General features: G+C 58.2%; 1 protein-coding gene across 1 annotated transcript in view; it reads left to right on the top strand.

Moving 5' to 3' along the window:
• Nucleotides 1-18,975: 18,975 nt before the first annotated feature.
• RBFOX3 (RNA binding fox-1 homolog 3) overlaps nt 18,976-20,748 on the top strand; it is a 425,191-nt gene continuing 423,418 nt past the window's right edge. The window contains exon 1 of the mRNA XM_073236032.1: nt 18,976-19,262. The gene's annotated coding sequence lies outside the window, so the exon portion shown is untranslated. The remainder of the gene's footprint in view (nt 19,263-20,748) is intronic.

Below are 20,748 nucleotides of genomic sequence, written 5' to 3'. Positions count from 1 at the left end.
TACCTGTGTCTTCGGAAGAGGTGTCTGGTTGCCAGGTGTGTGCCAGCTCTGCCTGGCCCTCTCTGATCAGCCTTTATTGCCCGCAGAGCCCAGTGGGCTGGCGCTCTGCCCCACTTGGGCCCGTGTCCTCAAGGGGAGGATGGGCAGCAGTCCTGAAGGCTTGCAGAGCCAAGGGCCACTCCATTGGGAAGGCCCATGCCCCCACCGCACCTCTTCTAGCAACTTGGCCCCTGTACCCGGCTCACTCTGGCCCCGGAGCCCCAGGGGGCCCCCTTCAGCCTGTAACTTGGGGAGCCTTTGGGGTATGTGGGCCTGGGCTGGGGGTTGGGCTTCCCATAGTCTGGGAGCCCAGGCCAGACGCTCACCCCAAACTGGCCTTGTCTGTGGGAGCCCCAGCCTGGGTGAGTGCCTCTTCCCCTGCCCATGTGAAGTGGCCTCCTGGGATGGGGTGGGCAGAGGGCCAACTTGCTTACATCCGCCACTCCTGCCTTCCCAGCCCCACAGAACCTCAGAGGCACAGCGTCCTCTGTTCAGTTGTAAGGACCTTTGTTACAAGGGGGGCGGAGGAGGGGGCTCCCTTGTTATCCTGTGCTCACAGTGGGGGTGTGGGGAAGGGATGCCTCTGTGTCTCGCTGTGTTTCTGTCTGTCTCAGTACCTATGAAGCCAAGCCCCATTCTGAGTTCTGCGGACACAGCAGTGCCTGAGATAAACAATGTCCTTTCATTCTGGTTGGGGATGCACAAACTAAAATGAGTTAGGTCAAACAGTAAAACAGTGAGAATTGCCAAAAGAAATACAGCAGGGAGATGAGCTGGAGCAACTGGGGATGGCGGGGTGGGGCTGGGGCAGCATCCAAGAGGTGGACATCAGGGGCTTGGAGAGCGGGCGAGCCCCGAGGGAGTGACTGTGGAGTCCCAAGCCAGGGGAGCTGAGGCAGGGCCGGCCTGGGCCTGGAGGTGTGGTGCGCAGACCCCGGCGGTGGCCGTGGGGGTGAAGGACGCCGAGGGAGTTTGGAGGTTTGCTGGAAGGGTTTGCTGCGTGCCTGTACACTGAATTTCCACCGGAGATGGGGTGAGGGGAGGTCAGAGGGAGGCCCAGGGAGGACAGGGACTTGAGACTTTCTGTTGTGGCCACGTGGGAGGGAGTGGAGTCAGTGGAGGTGGGATGGGTGGTTCTCACTTCAGTTTCCTTCAGCTGCAAACCTGCCCACAGGCCCATCTCAGTGCTTTTCACCGCAGCCCACTCCCCTGCACACAGAAGCCATCGGAAGCCTCCTGAGGGTGGCCAGACCTTGGGGTGCAGATTCTTGGTTCCCCTAAACCTCCTGAAGCACACTCTGGGGGGAGACCATGCACAGCAGCCACCTTTCTGATTCTCATGTTCATGGACGTGGCGGGGTGGGCAGGCTGCCACAGGGGTTCCCAGCGCATTTTGGGAGGCAGCCCCTCCAAGAGAGAATGTGGGCCTTGTTGCACTGGGGGGATCCCCTTTTGGAAGGTAATGTAGGCTTATGGCACCATTGCAAGGCTGCCCCTCTGGGAGACAACGTGGGCCTCGTTGCATTTGGGGGCTTTAGGAAAGCCTTCCGGTAAAGGGCAGGCGCGCAGGTGGAGAGGTGCCGCGTTTCCAGGGCCAGTGAGGAAGCGGACGGGGTGGCGCGCCGAGGCTGGCAGGGCTCGGGAGTCAGATTCGGCGAGGGTCTCCCGGTGCCAGTGCTTCCGGAATGACGTTACCGCCGTGGTAGAGACTACATTTCCCAGCAGGCCCCGCAGCGAGGCCGGGCCATGTGATCCTACCTTAGCCAATGGGACGAAAGAAAGTGCCGCGTGACACCCCGCCCCCGCGCCGGGGTTACCCTGTCCTTTGGGTCCCCTTCCCCGAAGCCTGGCGCCGGGAGGCGCCTCTTTGGCGGACGTGGTGGTCCCCGGAGGGCGGTGTGGCCGGGAGGCCTGGTCCCTGGGGCGCCCTGGTAGGGAGAGGCGCACGCGCCCTCTTGCTGCCTCTCGGTGGTTTGGGTTTTCCGTCCCTCAGCAGGACCCGATCCGCGGCGTGACCGAGAGAGGCCGGGGAGGCGCGATGGGCGCAGGCCTGGGGCCTGTTGGGGCCGCAGGCGGGTGGGCGCGGGGGGAGAGGGGGCCTGATTCCGCCGGCTCTGTCTCCTGCTGCCCCATCGGGGTGTGGGCCTCGCGGCCTGCCCCGGCTCCCTGCCCCCCCCGGGTCTGGCCTGGAGATGGCAGGAAAGGGCTGCTTCCCGCCCTCCGAGGGCATCTCAGCCAGGCTTGGGGCAGATCCCGGCTCCCGTGTTTGGGCGCCTGTCTGACTGGCGCTCTGTCCAGGGAGGCCTTAGCCCGGTCCCCGCCCCCCATCTCCTAGAGCACTTCGACAAGGAGGGCAGTGGCCGGCTGTGGCTAAAGGTAACCGGGCTTCTGTGGGCCAAGCACTGGCTTTATCTGAGATCTCGTTGGAGCCCCCGGGTAACTCTTGAAGGCAGGAGGTAGTAATGTCCTCCCTTTACGGTGGGGGAGCCGAGGCAGAGAGAGATTTAAGGGCACCTGGGAGTTCAGGAGCAGAGGCTTGACCCCAGGCTTCAGATGGCCCCCTTTGAACCACTTCTGGGTGCCACTGGTTTACCGGTTTGTTGGGCTTTGGGGCAGTTACCTGTAAGAGAGTGCAGCTGTGAATATCTCGGTTCTCCCCAAATTTTTCTTTTACACTCATCGTTCTTTCCTTGGGGTACAGTACTTGGGGAGGGGTTGTCCAAAGGATATAAAGGCCGCTTGGTTCTTGCAGTCAGATTGCTGTCCAGAACGGCGGAAGCCACTGCCCCACTATTTTCACTGGGTTTTAGTTTTTATTCCTTTTGCCTAAATAGGGGTGTAATGATGTCTTAGCTGCCAGTGGGTCTGGGAGACTTTCCACATCAGGTTTGATCTCTGCTGCCCACCTGTAGATGGTTCTTTGGCTCTGACCACTGACCACACGGTTGAAGTGGTCACCAAATCTCAGGGCTTTCTCAGTTCTTCATGTATTTTGCAACATATATTTTTTGGAATATATCCTTCTGGAGTCTGTTTTTTGCAGACGTTTGCCATGTGCATTTGTCATGCATAATTTTCCTCACTCTCTTGCATCCTGGTCATTTTTCAGGAAACCGGTGGACTCCGAGCACCCTGCGGGCAGGGGCTGCTCCGGTGTTGTTTGTGGAAACCCCGGCGCCTGGCCCCAGGGCCAGTCCAGAGTAGGTGCTCGGCAAGTTTTTATTGGATGAATAAATTTAGAAAGAACATTTATGCAAATATCATACCTTCTGGCAAAACCTTTTTTGTTTGCAATGACTCCAATTATTATTTAATGTTTTTTTTAGCGTACAGCTTGATGAATTTTGACATGTGTATACACTCATGGGCAAAACATTAAAAAAAATAAACCCTTTGTTTACAACAGTCTTAGGTTTAAGGAAAAATTGCAAAGATGGTAGAAATCTCCTACCCACCCCTGTCCAGGTGGGTCCTCTGTTATCTATATTATGTGGGATATTTGCACTATCAATGAGCCAATATTGGTAAGCTGCGATTACTTCAAGTCCAGGTTCTATTTGGATTCCCTCAGTGCTTATTGCCCCATCTGCGATTGCACGTTATACGGAGTGATCATGTTTTCCTGCGTTCTTCTTGGGCATGACGGTCTCTGACTTTCCTTGTCTTTTGATGACATGACAGTTTTGAGGAGTGCTGGTCAGGCATTTTGTAGAGTGTCTCTCCATTGGGATTATCTGTTGTTTTACTCTTGATTAGATTGGGGTTTTGGGGAGTAAGGGCACAGAGATAAAGTATCATTCTCCTGCTTCATATCACAGTACCTGCTATCGACATGACTCATCGCTGTGGGTGATGACCCCGATCGCCTGGCCAACTAGTGTCTGCTAGGGTTTTCCACGGTGAAGTTACTCCTACACACCTTTTCTGCTCTTTGGAAGGAAGGTCGCTATGTGCTACCCACACTTAAGGGGTGGGGGTAATGTTCCACCTTCTTGGGGGCAGAGGAGCTACACACAGTATTTGGAAATCTGCACAGGAGATTTGTCTAGCTCATTTATTAATTGACTCAATCATTTTTATCAGTGTGGATTCATGGATATACCTTCCACTTGGGGTTACAATCCTCTATGGCTTTATTACTTTTGTTGTTCCAATTGTTGCACCTGTGGCCACTGGGGCTCTTTGAGGTGGCTTCTCTGTCCCTTTGACATGCCCCGTCTGGTTGCTTTGAGCACCTCCTTACTGTCTGGCACTACAGGTGGTCCAGGCTCATCTTGAGCACTTCCTATCACAGTCATGGAATCGGCATTTCTCCAAGGAGCCCTAGGTTCCTTTTGACAGAGAATGGTGTTAGAGACCAAGAGCTGGGTGCTGGGTGTGTTCGTCGCTACTGCGGTGTTGGTAAAACATTTCTGAAGTCGTCATCGCAGCTGTTCTTGAAGCCGAGGGCTCCCCAGCCAAGTCTGGTTGGACATACAGCTTCGAGAGGAAGCGCTGATGTGCCCTCTGGCTGCGGGGTTTGTGGGGAAACCAGGGTGCATGGTGGGGACGGGGCCTGACAGGCCACTCCTTGGGGATGTGTAGGGAAACACACATCTGTTTCCTTGCTGCTTTTCTTGATTAGGGGGTCCTTCGTGCCCTGCAGGACCTGGCCCAGGGGCACCTCAGCCTGGGGACTGAGTGGGTTTGGTGCACGTCCAGGTGCATGCGTACTTGGCGCAGCTGAGCTGCATACGGGGCTCAGGTTCAGGCTGAGAGGAACTGGTCGAGCCCTGTGCCTGGTTTCTGGTGGGGAGCGAGGCGATGGCGATTGTCCCCCATGAGGCCAGCTTCCAGGGTCAGCACCACCCTGTTCTTGTTTATGGCCTGGTGTGAATGAATTACAGTGCAGTTGTTTCTGTGTGTCCAGCACTAGGCTGTAAGGTACACTTCATCCCTGTCTCCTGGCACGATGCCCAGCCCACACAGTGGGCATTCAGGGACTCTGAGGTGTGTAATGGAAGCCTCTGTGGTGACACTGGCAGGGTCCGGACCATGGCAGCGGCCTCAGACTCTGCCCCTTATCCTTTGTCCCCCTGCAGCAGTTGTCATGGTAAATCTTGAAAGTGGCTCTGGCCACTGTGCAGCCCCCAGCTCCCGGATGCCCTGGTGAGGGGAGTGGGCTCGGGAGGGGCCCCCAGCCATGGGCTGTCCCCTCTGTTGGAGGAGTTGTGGGGGTCCTAAGCCCATTCTCCTGAGTTTCCAATGACAAGTGGCAGAGTTGGGTGCAGCGGGGTTCTCCGTGCCCGTCCCTGCCCATTTGGAGGGAAAGTGGAGTTGGCAGCCCACTGCTCTGGGGGATGCTGGGCGAAACACAGCCCGATGATACGCAGTTTAGCTGGAGTGGAAAGTCACCATCAGGAGGGACCTGGGCAAAGACAGATTTGACTTGGGGACATGGCAGATGACCCTTCCCAAATACGGTCTGGAATGCTGGCTGTTGCTGTGTCCCCCACCTTGGGAGGCTGTCCACGTGAACCTGCTGGCTTGGAGGCTGGAGTGGGTGCTTCAGCCTCATGTCCCTGAGCCACGGAGCCTCGGAAAGTGTCCTGGGGGCAGCAGGAGGCCAGCGGGAGACACGTGCAGACAGGCCTGAGCTCGTGGCTGTGTGCCCCCAGGACACCGGGAGGTGGTGTCCCCCTAGGAGAGAAACGGCCCAGGGACGGTGACTCCTTCTCAAAGGGCCGCTGTGGTCCAGGGGGCTCTGGGGAAGCGCAGAGAGAATTGCCCTTCTCCCCAGCTCCTGGAGAGATCAGCAGATCCCCCATTTGACCCTCAGTGTTGTGGGAGGTGGTCACCTCCTGCCCACTGAGGCTGGGATCTGCCCGCTGATGGTGGTTCCTGATTCTGGGACCTGACCCGACCTTCACACAGCAGGGTTTTATTAGTGCTATGATCCACTTTATCAATTGCTGCAGCCTTTTATTACATCTCAGGAGTTTTATCTCATCAGCCACCTCGCCTGCAGGCTAAATGAGGATTAATATTTTAACAGGATTATGTGCTGTGGGTTGTCAGCTCTCCTGCTGTTGCTGGCGCCCCCCGCCCCTCCCCCAGCCTCACAGTCTGTCCCCTCCCTCCTGGTGTGCAGGGAGGTGGGGTCCCAGGAGCTGAGGCTGCCTGCTCCAAACTCCTGCATGGGGGTGGGAGGCAGGGCTGGGGACGTGGACCCTGGGTGGTGGGGACAGTTTGTCTTAGAGAGCCGGTCTGCCCTAGGGTAGGGACGGCCCTGCAGAGAGGCCCCTGCACAGCCTGTAGGCTGTCTGCTGGGGTCAGTGGGCCCCCGCATCTCAGCCCCTGAGTGACATAGCCTCTGAATTGGCCAGTTTCACACCTTGATCTTACTCTTTAAATTTCCACCTAAGTGTTATAAAGGTGAGCCTGCCCCTGTCTGCTGCTTCCACCGCTTGGAGGCCAGAGCAGGGCTTCAGGACCTGTGCATTCGGCCCCCAGGGGTCTGCCAGGGTCATCGCTGGCTGGTCCCCATGTCTCCCTGCCCTTTACCTCCTTCACACTTAGTGGAAGGGCCTCTCTCTGTCAAGGGCCAGCCCCCCCACCCCAGAGGTGGGAGCAGCCCAAGTGCCCATCAGTGGGAGAACAGACGGACACATGTGCTCTGTCCGCACGGCAGAACCTTATTCCTCAACCTCGAGAAAGGAGGGAAGCTCTGACCCTTGCCACACACGGCTGGGCCTTGAGGACGCGATGCTGAGTGAAAGAAGCCACTCCTGGACAAATCCTGCAGGATCCTGCCTAGGAGGGCTCTAGAGGGGTCAAATCCATAGAGACAGCAAGCGGAAGAGTGGGTGCCAGGGGCCGGGGGGAAGGGTGCGGAGTGAGTGTCCAGTGGCACAGAGCTTCAGTTTGGAAGGTGGAGGGCACCGTGGCGGCGGATGGTGGCGGCGGTTGCCTGACAGTGTGACTGTAAACTATGTTAGGTGTGTTCTACTGCAAGTAAAAAATTAAAAAATAAAAAGACCCTGGAATCCTGGGACCTTCCCGAGATGGCAAGGGTGTTAGGAGTGGTTCAGCACTAGGTTTAGAGAAGTCTAGACTTTGTCTTGTAGGTAGAAAGTTAATTCCCTAAATGATGGAAAACTCCAGGCAGGCCCAGCGTGGGGTCTGGGACTTCCGTGCGAGGACGAGACAGTCAGGGTCCCCGTGCTTCGTGGGGGGCAGACACATAGACTGAAGTCATCATCATAAAACTTCTATCCCCCCATTTAACCAATGATTAAAAGAGTTTTTAAGGTTTAGAAATAGCTTAGAAGAGGATTGTGAAAATAATTCACACTTCAGAACACTATAGTAGACACAGAGAAGCACTGAAAGGAAAAAAGTGGTTTTTAAAGCCCACAACCCAGAGACCCCAGCTGCTGCCCATCCTTTTCCATATGCAGCCTGTGCGTCCTTGGAGGGCCACACAGATGGTCCTTTGCAATTCTGTTCTCCCTCTTCGTAGCGCTCCATGATTGCTCAGCTATTCCATGAAACTTCGGTGGTGGGCAGTGTGGCAACGTGACAAGGACTTTGACGAGGCCCGCAGGGGTGCAGGGCTGCAGGTGGGCAGGGCGTGGGGCTTAGACGTGGGGAAGCGTTCCACCAGGCAAGCCCCCGAGCTGAGCCCTGCCGAGCCTCTCGCAGGCCTGGGACCCAGTGTCCTGACGCCCTGTCAGTGGTCTTTCTGCAAAAAGGCCAGCGGCCCTGGGGCTTGGATTTAAGCCAGGAGGGGAATGGGGGGCCTCCCCGTCACCCACTGACTCCCCGCCCAGCTGGGACCCCAGGCAGGCTGTGAGGGCAGTGATGGCGGCTGGTGCTGGACTATCCTCTGGTGGTCATTTCTGAGCAAAACCGTTCATTTTGAGGGTTGCTTCCTAAGCCTCGAGAGTCCCACCCCGCAGCCCTGAGGCCAGCATCCTGCTCGGGGCCTTTACCCTTTCCTCCAGGCCCTGCCCTTCCGTGGGCTCCCTGCCAACTCCCCGTGCTCCCCTCCCCTGGCTTCCTCCTGCCCTCTGATAGCTGCATACCACACTCCTCACCGGGTGCACGTTGCTCCATAATTAACTCAGCAACAGCTGCGCATCAAAAGAGAATTAACTCCCAGGTCCTGGCGCTTGGCCAGTGAGGTCTGCTCACCCTGGGGAGCTGGCAGGTACCCAGATTCAGGGTGGCCCTTCCTCTGGGACCCCCGATTCAGGGTTGTGGGGCACTAGGGGCCGCTGGGCAGGATGTGTGGCTCTGCTCACGGCCCCCTGAACTTCTGGGAGATGCCCCAGGGTGCCCGTTACTGAGCAGGCTCGCTTCCTGCAGGCTCGGGGTTGGCGGAAGGGAAGTGGTCCTTTGTAAAGACTCCCCCCTCACCACTAGGCCGCTCTGAGAACCGGAGGGCCTGCATGAACACTGACCTCAAAGTGGGAGTGAGCCTGGCGTGGCAGCTGGGCAGTGGCTGCAGTCTGAGCTTCTCTCAGGGTGGGTCAGCCACGACCCTGTGTAACCCAGGGCTCCCCAGCCTTCTGAATGCGTGAGGTGAGGGGTGGGCTGGGGTCACCAGCCAGGGGGCGCTGGCCCCATGTTCCCAGAGCATGGGGCCTGGCTGGCTTCTGCACGGGCAGTCAGCCCTGTGGGGAGTTGAAAGCAGGTGGCTGGCCTGGTGGTCCCCAGAGCACGTTTGGGACCTCTGTCTTAGGGGCAGTCCCCTCCGGATGCATTTTCCAGTAGTGCCTCCGCCCTCGCCGTCGGCTACCCCTGTTCGTTCATCTAGAACTGCTAATTTGTAGCATCCAGCAGGGGGTGGGAGGTGGGGGTCAAGGCCCTTGGCCCAACGCTTGGGTCGTGCAAGGCCAGTCTTGCCCTGGAGAGCTTGGGGACCGAGGGGCCCTGAGGCCTGCGGTGGCCCTTTGGCCCTGGGAAACTACCCGGAAGGCGTCCCCCAGTCCTTGCACAGAGCCGGCAAGGACATGCACATGAGGCCTCCTTGGCTCTGCCGAGGGGCTGGTGTCGGGGTGTCCGTGGGGCAGCAGCCTTGGCCCTGGGCAGCGAGGGTGCCTCCCCTGCTCCTCCCGGGCATCAGCACCACCTTCTCAGAGGCCCTGGGCCCCCAGCAGGCGAGGCAGGGTCACGGTGAGGAGGGAGGGGGCAGCATCCTCTGTCGGCCTGGCAGGAAGTCACATGTGCTCCCAGGCCGGAGTCCAAGGGGGATGGGCCAAGGGGACCTTGGGGGTCTGCTCCCCCCTTCCCAGCCGGGCCCCTCAGCGACCCTGAGGGGGGTGCTGGGCATCTAGGACCGTCTCTTTCCTGGCCCTGGCTGGCCTGGTCTGGTGGCACCCCCATCCAGTCTGTGGCTGAGCCCCCTGCCTGCTGCCACCCCAGCTACCCAGGTGTATGTCTTGGAACCAGCTTTGCCATTGTCCCCTCGTTGGCATGGGCCCCTTTCCCTGTCATCTCGGAACCCCGCCCAGCTGGTCTGCCCCTCGGCCCCCAGCCGTGGCCTCCAGGGCACTGGGGACTGAGGCCCCGGAGTTCCCTGGGTGTGCTGGCATAGACCGTTCCCCCTCGGGCCGGAGCGGCCGAGCTCTGCTGGGCAGGGGGTGAGGGGGCCACCACTGCTCAGAGCCCAGGGGTGGCTCTGTGGTCTCTCGATGGTGTAAACAGTGTCCACCTTTTGTCTGGGTCCCTGAGCATCAGACCACTCCGTGGGGTGGGTGGCGGTGGCCCTGGGGGGCTCCAAGGCAGCAGGAAGGGAGTGGGTGGCAGGTGCTGGCTTTGCCTGAAGCTGGAGCCAGGCCTGTGGGCAGCGGGGAGGTGACAGGTGGCGTCTCTGTTCCAGGGCTGCTACCACAGGATCTTCTCCGAGACTCTTGGGGGCCTGCTATCTCCAGAACCATCTCTTGTATAGCCATTGGACCCATTTATGCCCTGATAACGAGGAAGGGACACCTCTGGACAGATAAGGGGCCACCTTTGGCCATGTTGGGCAGATGGGGATGGCCAGCATGTCACTGTCGGGCCTGCTCCTCCCAGCTCACCACCATCTGGGGACAGGGACAGTGTCCCTTAGGTGCAGTGAAGGCCCTTGGGCAGGTAACCACCTTTGTCCTAGGTCCCATGTCATCCTCCCCGGCCCTCCCATCGTCACAGGGTCGTCGGCCAGCAGGCACCTTGGTGACCCTTGGACGTGCCTGGGGCTGAGCTGGGGCTGCAGGTGCAGGAAACCAAGAACTGGCCTCCAGGCCACTGTGACCTGCCTGGGCCAGGGTCTGATGGGAGGTGCGGGAAAAGCATGGATGTCCTCCCCATGCTCTGCCCCCGGGCCCCTCACCGGGAAGGTCCAGGAAATCTCGTTAGAGGCTGGAGTGGGTCTCACACAGCTTAGCTTCCTTAATGGGCTGCGAGCGACAACTCGTTCATTTGTATGCGTGTCCCGTGGAACCTCCTCCATCTCAGCCTGCATCGTCTGTGGGGACCACTCCGTTCAGCCACCACGTATTTGGCACCTACTGTGCGAAAGGCGATGGGGAGGTGCCTAATAAGCTGCTGTCACAAGGTGGGGGTGTAGGCAGAAACCCGTAACCCCCAACACCACCATAAATTCGGCTCCTGGCCCTAGAGTAAGCGAGAGACAGGGGGAGTGGGCGTGACGGTGTCTGCGTGTGTGTGCAAAACCAGCTGCAGTGGGAAGGGTGACACCTCTCTGCTCTCTGTGGCGTTGACGTGGCACACCTCGGTGGGCTGGAAGGACAAGGGGGTCTTTGGTGGCTGGAGAAAGTGCTTTGCCAACTGAGAACGTTTGACCATGCCTCTAAACTGGCTTCTGTGAAAGATAAGATGATGCTGACTCCTCAAATCCGTATCACCACTGACGAAGAGGGGGCTCAGGTTAAGATGCAGACTCCAGCCAGGACTGGGACCTGAGGGACCCAAGAAGCTAGAGCCTGGTGGAGACCAGGCAGGGACGCCTAGCACAGGAACCACAGAAGGGCAGAGGTGATGCGATAAACTTTTCCTTCCCGAATGTACAGCCTGGAAGAAGAGAGAAGGTGGGAAGGGATAAGTAGCATGAGTCCACCTGGGCAGCTAAGCTTTTCTGATGCCAAATGAGGTTTGTAGGAGACAGGACATGTCCTCTTAAAATTTTTTCAAAATGAAAGCTTTTCATTTTTCAAAATGAAAGTGCAGAGAGTTGGGGCCCTAGTTACTTACAGTGGGTTTCCAATGAGGTTTTGTGTTGGTTTGATTTTCTCTTTTTCCATAGACAGAATGGCGCAATAAACTCACGTGCGTGCCCTCCCAATTCAGCAGGTCTCAAGAATCGCCACGTTACTCCACCTATTGCTGTCCCCTTACTCTTTGCGGTTCCCTTTGGCTGAAGTATTTCCAAGCCTGTGGCAGACAGTCTGTGAGTTCGCTCCTGCCGAACTACGGGATAAAACTCTCCAAATATGGGGAACTTTGTGATACCTTTGCAGCTCCATTAGCACAGTATCAAAATTCCCAGCAACTCCTTGGTATTAGCGAATGCCCCAGCCGTAACCACGTATCTCTGATGGTCTCCAATGTATCACTTTGCAGTTAGTTTAAATTAGGTTCCAAACAAGGTCCACACAGTAGGTTTGAGTGTTGTGTTTCTAAAATCTCTTTGGTTTTGGTCAGGCATCCCCAGCCCACAGTTCCCCTGGCCATGACTTGTTGCAGAAACTAGATCAGCTGTCCTACCAAATGCGCCACACATTCCGGATGGGGTGGGCTGCTCCCTTGTGCTGCCACAGTATCCCCATCATTCCTGGAGATGCAAGTTCAACTCAGGAAGCTTCATTTAATTCGGGCTCATTTTTTACCAGAGCCCTTTGTGGGTGGGGCTGTGGGTTCACACGGAAGCACACCTGGGACGCTAGGATTGGCCAGCAGGTCCAGGGGGCACAACCCCCATGCCCTGCTATAATGCTCATCACCCAGGTCTCATCCCTGCATGACCACTGTGAGAAATAATTATTTCAGGAGAGCTTGCAAAATGGTGATTTCCTAACGGTACCACCCTTTCACAACGAGCAGCTAGAATTCTCCTCTTAAATGAACCTTCTCTTATCAACTAGTTATCAGTTACCCCTGAAATATAGTTTAAAGAGGAAAATCTTTAATTCTCTTAATGAACAATATTCAGCGCAGAGAGTTGGGGCCCTAGTTACTTACAGTGGGTTTCCAATGAGGTTTTGTGTTGATTTGATTTTTTCTTTTTCCATATATTTATTCTGTGTATTCAGTGAATTTCAACTGAAGAATCACATCACTATTCTGTTTTAGGCTTCATTTGTCCCTCTTTGGCCAAGGACTTCTGATTTTTCCCCTCAAAGAAGGCAGGCCAGTCATGGGCGACTCCGCAGGCAGCAGGTGGCCCAGGGGCTGGCTTTGGGAAGAGGTTTGTCGAAGAGAAGCCCCTCTGGGTTTATTTTCCTGTCTTGTTTGAGGCGCCAGGGTCAGGCCCCCTCTGGTAGCTAGCTGTGTCTAGGCAGAACCCGACTGCGGGGCCGGGGTTCCGACAGTCACAGAGCCCTGCTGGGGTCAGGGCAGGAAACCCCCTTGGCTGGAATCCCAGGCCCAGAGCTGTGTAGTCTCGGAAATGTCCACCAGGTGGCACCGTCCAGCCACGGATGTGCCAGCGCGGGTCCCAGCCGGCTGGGGACTCCAGACTTGGTCCCCACGTAGTCCCACTGCCCCCTCCCTCCAGCCAGGCCCAGGGACCCAAGGGAGGACAGTGTCCCCGCGCCCTGCCAGGTGTGTGAGGTGCGTTTGGTGGCGCTGTCCGTCAGTGGCAGTGGCTGCAAAGCCAGCCTGGCTCCATGGGGGCCCTCTGCTCCCACCTGGCTGACATGGGGCAAGGACGCAGCCTCTAATCCACTTGTTCCCACAAGGAAAACAGGTGTCTCCTTACCAGATGGAGGCTGGGGGTAGCTGGTGTCGCCGGAGTCAGGTGGCGAGTGGGTGAGTACCCTGGGGGTTCTGGGCCCTGGGCCCGGCCTCCTGACCAGTGGTGGATGGCATGTCAGCAGGAAGCCATCCCCCTCCTCTGCCCGGGGGTCCCACAGGAGGGTCATGATGGGTGGGGGCGGGGACACAGCGGCCGTGGGGGGCCTCTGGCCGTCCAGCCGGCCTCCCTGCTGGATGCTGTCCTGGGGGCCGCCCAGGGCAGGGTGAGGAGTGGGGACTGTGGGACCCGGCAGAGGGCTGATCACCGGCAGGGCTGCCCTCTGTGGCTTGCAGATTGGACCTGCCTCTGTGTCTGACCCACCAGGGAAAACCCTGAGGCCCCCAGCGCTGGCCCTCCAGCAGAGAGTAGGGTAGACCCTGCCTGCCTCGCCCCTGCCAGCTGCATCCCGAGGATGGGGCTCACAGGCCTTGGTCTGCCCCCAGGCGGGGCCTGCCCTCTCACCAAGCACTCTCGGGCTGACGTGTCAGCGTCTTGGCTCTGGCTAAGCAGTCATGTCACACAGTGAGGAGGAGGTCCAGGGCGGCGGCTGGGGGGCTGCGGGCTTGTAAGCAAAGTGGGGCTCAGGTCCCATCTGGTCACCCTGCCCTCTGGGGGTGCATTCGCCAATGCGCTGTAGCTGACACTTGCCGTGCCCCAGGGAGCGTGCCCAAAGGCAGGCCCTGCCCTCTCAGTGCCAGGTTCATTCTAAGCAAACAGCAGGGGTTTGGGGTCACCAGAATGGGGGCCTTGGAGGCAGAGCTGGGCTGCTGACCCTGCCGCTCCCTCACCAGCCATCCTGGGACCCTAGGGGAAAGGGACTCTTCTTTCTTCTCACGCCCTGGGGATCCGGGGAGGGCAAAGGTGCTGGCAACACCCCTGAGGAGCTGCCCGCCGGGGAGGAGTAGCTGTGTGGCCAGTGGAGAGCTGGGTGAGGGCTGCTGGCTGGGGCTTTGTTGGCAGGAGCTCCCCTGCCAGGTGGGAGCCTCCCTCTGCTACCCCCAGGCCTGAGGCGGCCGTCCTGGAGGTGCCCCTGTCCTGGCGGGGCTCCCGCTGCTCCCTCCCTGGGGGCTGCGAGAGGGGGGCAGCTAGGTCTGGGCTCTGGCTCCTGCCCTGTCTCCTCCTGAGGGCCCTGGCGGAGCCCGGAGGAGGGCCAGGCAGGCCGTGCAGATGGTGTGCCGGGAGGAGGGGCTGCCTGGGCAGACGGGCTGACTGTCGGGACAGATGGTGGGCCGGGCAGGGGTCCGGAGCCCGTCCCATCTGCTCCAGGCCCCTGGCGGGGCTTTTCTTGTCCACCTGGGGTAAATTGGGATGAAGCCAAAGGCTGGCTTTGGCCCAGGCCTGCTTCCATCCTACTGGGTCCTCTCTGCCCCAGAGGCTCATGGCTGGGTGTCCCACCTGGTGCTGACCTGGGGTCTTGAAGCCCCTTCCTGGCAGCTGGCACAGGGTTTGTGATCACAGAGCTGGAGGGATTCTGGGGTGCCTGGGCAGAGTGTGAGGCACACCCCAGGCCACAGCCACCCACGGCAGACAGAGATGCCGACAGGCTCCCAGGACAGTCGACGAGTCAAGTCTGAGCCATTGTCAACAGGCAGTCATGGGATGAGGGTCAATGTGGAGGAAGAGGGTCACCCTGGCTGGGGGTCAGGGCTGCCTCCCCGAGGGGGTATGGTCGAGCCCACGCAGGCTCCAGTGTGGCGAGGAAGGCAGGACAGGGGCCAGAGGGTCAGTGCAGGGGCAGTGGGCAGGAAGGCCAGGGGTGTCCTGCTGAGGCTGTGCATCTGCCTTCCGTGACCTCGGTCCTAGACCCCTGTGGGGGGCCCTCAGCTGTGTCCTGGCCCGAAGGAGCTGGGAGGGCTCATCATATTGTGTTCTTAGATTGCTAGTGATAATCCAAAAATACCTTCTGTTTTTAAAACCAGTTACAAAGAAAAACCTTTGCAGCCACTGTGTGCAGTTGGCAGCCATTCCGAGGAGCGCCACTGGGTGTTCACCATCCCACTGGGAAGCAGTTCTTTTAAAGGATGAACTTGGCCCATTTGCTTAAGGGGGGCCTGGGGGCATCAGGGTGAAGGAGGGGGCTGCCTTCCCGAAGGTGACCCTGGACACCAGCTAGAGTGTGGTCCTGGCGTCTGCTCCAGTGGCCTCTCCAAGGGCTTGAGCAGTGCCTCCTGGCCACCCTGCCAAGGGCCCCAGAGAGAGACATCCCCTCACAGCCGGTTCTTGGGCCGAGAGGCCCCTCTGAGGCCGGGGCCCTGGCAGTCGCTCACTGTCCATCGCCCACTTCCTGCCTTCCTCTTCTCTGAATCCTCCCCAGGCTCAGTGCTTCCGGGCTAGACAGTGGGATTCAAATCCCGCTCTACCCCTTGGTGGCTGGGTGACCTTGGGTAAGACCCTCACCATTCTGAGCTTGGCCTCCTTAGTTGTAAAAGAGGGCAGGAAAGTATCTGCTTGGAGGGGTTGTTACGACAATTCAGTGAACCAGCCAGGCTAGCTGTAATCATTACCATGTTGTCTATTTTATTGAGGCAAAATCCACACAATAGAACATACACTGTTAAAGCAGCAGTAGTGCATCTTAACGCATTCACAGTGTTGTGTAGCCACCACTCCTATCCAGTTCCAGGACCGTGCCTCATTTCAGAAAGAAACCCCCTGCCCTTTGGCAGAAACCTGTGCTCCGGCCGTGTGGACGGTTCGTCCTGATGGAATCCCCGTGCGGCCTTCTGTGTCTGGCTTCTTTCACTGAGCATAATGCTCTCCAAGTTCGTCTGTGTTGCAGCATTTCTCAGAATTTCATTCCCTTTTATGCATAACAGTCCACCATGCAAATAGACCACATTCTAGGGTTACTTGTTCATTATCCATTCACTCACTGGAGCTGTTTCCACCTTTTGGCCCTTGTCAATAATGGTGCTAGGAACATGTGCGCACACGGTTTTGTTTGAACACCTGTCATATTTTTTTCTTTACGTGGAACCCTGCACGAATTCGGGCGTCCTCCCCGCTCGGGGGCCTTCTCTGTATCAGTCCGTCTTGGAGTGTGTGTGCTGCCTGGGGGGCGCACCTGGCTGTGGTATGTTGTGCCTCCTGTCATCTGACCTTGTCATGGCCCACGGGTGTGACGCAGCTTCTCCTCAGAAGTAACAGCAGTAGCCAGGCTGCATGCCTGTGAGGCTTCCTCCTCCAGGGAGGGCCCCGGGCTGCACATGGCCAGATTGGGACACGGGGCACAGTGCTCGCCAGCAGCCCTCTGCTCCTCGGGTGCGCCTCTACCTTCATGCTGTGCTCTGGTCTGGCCCAGTGGCCATGGGTAGGGAGGACACTGGCCCTGGGGGTGGAGACCACCCTTTGTGACATGTTTTTCACACTAAAATCCAGAAATCCAAGTGGAGGTCTTGCTTGCTCATGAGGGTGAGATTGCAGCTCTCTGGAGCACAGTGACCTGGGGGCCAACCCTTACTCAGGCACTTGGGGTGCTAGTAAGAACGGGTGCTCGCTGCCTCTAGGCCCTGGGCAGGCCTGCTCTCTATTACGGCTGAACGCTTGCGAACGCCCAAGGGGCCCGGAGAGGTCACACCCCCGGCACACGTCTGCAAACCTGCAGGGGTGGCAGCTGGGGACTTCCACCACTCCTCTGGTGGAACGGGCCGCTGATTCCCGGGTGGCAGGGACGGGGGAATGCTTCTCTGCCCTGCCTGAGTGCCGCCCCCTCCAGCAAGGGTGGGACTGGACCCAGAGGCCCCCTCCTCTCTGGGATTCAGAATCTTAGGCGGAGGGCGGCTTGCATGAGAAGTAGGGCTGACTTGTCCTGGCGGTGACCTTGCAGTGACCGGACCCTGCCTTTCTGAGCCTGATTCCATACCTCCTCCTTGGTCCTGGGTGCCCCGCATCCCTGGACTCACATGGGCCAGTGCTGTTGTAGCAGCCAAGCCCCTTGGGACACTCCGTGCACCTCTTCCTGGGAAGCTCCAGTGTCTAGCTGCCCCACAGTTCTCCCAGGCCACCCTGAGCCCAGACCACAGTGGGGATAGCAGGTTCTTGGTGGGGGTGGGAGGCGACTCCCCTGGCTGCTGCCCGGGGTTCAGATGTCAGTTGCCAGTCCCTGGTGTCCTCTGCTGCCCTTTCCTGTCTGTCCTGCTTAACCCATCATCCATCACTGATGGGCCCTTGGCTTCCATCTCATTTCTGCGGCTAATGGCTCTGGCGGCCACTGGTCTGCAGAAGCGAGCATCTGGGTCTCATGCTCCCTCCTCCCCCTGATGGCCTCGGACACTCTATTGCACTGGTGTCAACCCCCCCATGCGCACTCGGTGACATGTGCTTCCCTCCCCTGGGCCACCCCCACACATCACGGAGAGCCGTCATATTAACAGGCATGAAATATTTACTTAACTCAGCTTTTTGCAAATATTCCTTCAGTTATTTCCCCTCTGCTGGGAACATAAACTGTGCAGCCGGCACATGCTGAAAGGGCTGGCTGTTAAATAATACAATAGAAAGCCTATGAGGGCCAGACAGCTCCACGCGTGTCCGGGCTGCCTGCCCGGCGAGCCCGTCCCCTGGCAGGCAGCGCGCCAGGAGCTGGAAAGGCCCCCTGAATGAGTGGGTGGGGGCGGGCGGGCCTGGGGATGTATTGCTGGGTAGACAGTTGAGATTACATTTCCAAAGTCTACCTTCCAGAAGCGAGTTTTGGGACCTTTGGGAAAACAAATGTGAAATGTTTAAAAATGTATTGCTGCTTCATATTTTAATACCTTTTATTGAAATGTTTCCTTTTTCATAGGTTTTGTGTGACTGCCGTTTTGCTTCCCGCTCTCTCTCTGCAGCTACGGCTCCGGGTCCCTGAGGCTTTGCGGAAAGCCCTAGAATAGGAAACCTGTCCTAACTGGCCCAGGGCCTCAGGCTTCTCCTAGTCACTCGCGAGTTGCTGCCCACCTGTCTTTGCGTCTGCCCGTCGGTTCCTTCCCCGCCGTTGGCATCATCTGATCTTTTGAGACATGGTGACGTTTCTCTTATCAAAACCAGCTCTGAAAAAAAGGACTCACTTGTGGCAGACCAGAGCGAGACTGTCCCTCGCTGGCCGAGAAGAGGCAAGCTGCTGCCAGATCGTGAGGGGCCACGTGGCCTCTAGGAGCTGAGAGCCCCCAGCTGACAGCCAGAACGAATCTGGGGCCTGTGCCCTCAAGGAAGCTTGGAAGCGGATCTTTCTCCAGTTGAACCTCTGATGAAACCAAAGCCCGGCCACCCCTGCCTGGCAGCCTGTGCGACCCCAAGGCAGAGAAGCTGGCCACACGGCGCGGAGCCTCTGACCTGCGCAAACCGCGAGATGATAAATGTGTCTGTTAACAAAGAAATGGCAATCCGTTTTCCCAGTGAAATGGCTCCACAGAGTGTATCGCCTCCTTTTCTTTGAATGAACAGAAATAAAATCGAATTCCACCAGCAAAGAAGCGACATGCATTCACAGAATGTCTTAGGTCTTCATTTAAGAGACGCGATGGATCATTTTCTCCCGTTGCCCTTCTGCTCATGGACCTGTCACCTTAGGAGGCCTGGGGTACCAGGCAGGCTGGGGGTTGGGGTGTAAGTAGGGAAGGAGGCAGAAAGGTCCTGGAATTATTGATGAATTCTCAGGAGGTCCACAGCTGGGGAAACTGCCAACAGCCCCGGAGGGCTCTGTCTCACCAGAACCATTTTCTCTGAGGACTGAATACTCAAGCGTCAACGAAGAATGGCTTTCACCTTTATGTCATGGCTGCACTTGGAGTCTGGAGTTGGGGGGACAGAGAAGGTGGGCAGTGAGCATGCTGGGAGCTGGTGGACGCAGAGGCCTACTTCTCCTTTACTCAGGCAGCTGTTGGGACCAGCGGACTGTGACAGCATTGTTGCACTGTTGGGGACAGTGTGCAGGTGAGGACGGGGTCGCCCACTTCCAGTCCTTGTCTGGATGCTGGTGGAGCCGTATGGCCTCAGCAGTCCACTTGTCCCCAAGGCAGAGGTGGGCTGTCCCCAGTTCACTTGCGGTGGGTGAATACCCCCAGTCTGCTCATGGCCCAGCCCGTCCCACTGAGTGGGGCAGAAGTGGCCCATGGACTTGGGGCAGCAGGACTGGCCTTTGTCACCGCCCAGCGACAGCCAGGGCATACATACAGGCCCCAGAGGAAGGGCATGATGATGCAGAGGCCAGCAGTGGGGTGGAGGCCACGCAGCGCTGCGGGGTCAGGTAGGGGAAGAATGTCAGACCTGACGTGAACTGATCCGTGCACGCTGCTCACTCGTGTTTGTTGGAGTAAGAATGAAGTGGGACCATCTGCCTACTGGGAAGGGAGGGTTTGGTTTACCTCCCAAAGGATGGAAGTAGGAGGGAAGGGACCTTGGAGGAGGCTGGGGGCTTGGAGGGGGTAGGAGGCCAGAATGCAGGGCCGAGGGGTCCTCAGCTGGGCCTCACCTGGCAGGCTGGTGCCACCCTCCTTTCTCTCCTCCTTGGGTCACCTCGGCCTGGGCCAGGTGGACCTGCAGTGAGACCCAAGGCTCCATCGCCGCTGTCATCTGATGTCTTGGTTCCCCTGCTCCTGTGGGCTCCCAGGCCGGCCCTGCCCTTTGGCCTCTCAGCTCCTGTCTCCCGTCACCCCTACAAGCTGCTGTTGGGCGAACATGGCTCATTTCTTTTATTACTTGGCCCCCACCTGTGGCTCTTACCATGACCTCATGCAAACTTTGAATTGGCCCCTGGGAGGAAGGTGCTGTTGTCACCCCCGCTTTACAGATCGGGGGACTGAGGCCTAGAGATGCCCTGTGAGTGGCGACAGCTGCAGAGCTGGGGTGGGGGCCAAGCGGTGCTTGAACCCGGCCGCTGGTTCTCCGTGATCAGAGCACATCTCTCAAATGAGCAAGAATTAAGAACGTCTTATTTATTTTTTGGCATCTTTGCATAGCCATTGCTCGTTTAATCTCTTGCTTTCTCCGAGGCAGCCTCTGTGCCCGCCATCCTGGGGATGTCCCCTGAGCCCAGGGACACTGGCCTTGACAGCCAGGGCTGAGATTACCCGGGTGTGCAGCCAAACCGGGAGGCTGCTCTCCAGGCGGCAGGCCAGCCAGGGGTGCCTTCTGCACAATGAAATGCAGATTTCGCATTAAAAGGCAAATCTTTATTCCAAAAGGTTGAAAGGGATGTGACTTAAAAAAGATCTCCAGCTGGTTAAATTTAGGGCAGGGGAACGGGGCCAGCGGGAGCTCGCAACTGGCTGCGCGCCCGCCGTGGAGCCTGGGACTGGGGCTCGGGTGCGTTTCTCTCCCAGTGCCTGCCTCTCAGTATTTTTTCTCTCCCCTTCTGAGTCAGGAAAACAAATGTTGATAGCCCTGTTGGCCGGAGTTGTGCTTACTTAAAATAAGCTATTTCAGCTGTGCCGTGGCCAGTTCGAGATGGCCGCGTCCCAGCCAACACCCTCTCTGCCCGGTGAGCCCCTCCTCCCTCCAGGGGCCCTTCCTGCAGCTGTTCCCTGGGACTCCCACCAGCGCTGCACATCTTAGCTGTAGTCACATGCTTCTGTCCCTTTATCCACCCCCATCAGGCCTCCAGGGGCACAGCAGGAGGGGCCCGCTGGGGACCTTGGGCGAGTCCCTCAGCTGCTTGGACCTTGCCGTCCTGGACTGGCAGCAAGAGAGCAGGTCTGACCCATCTCCCAGGTGGCGTCCAGCTGCTACACGCT

The sequence above is a fragment of the Manis javanica genome, chromosome 4 (assembly GCF_040802235.1).
Source record: "Manis javanica isolate MJ-LG chromosome 4, MJ_LKY, whole genome shotgun sequence".
NCBI classification, from domain to species: Eukaryota; Metazoa; Chordata; class Mammalia; order Pholidota; family Manidae; genus Manis; species Manis javanica.
Note: the sequence above shows the minus strand (reverse complement) of the source record. Positions and strands in the feature narration are given on the sequence as shown.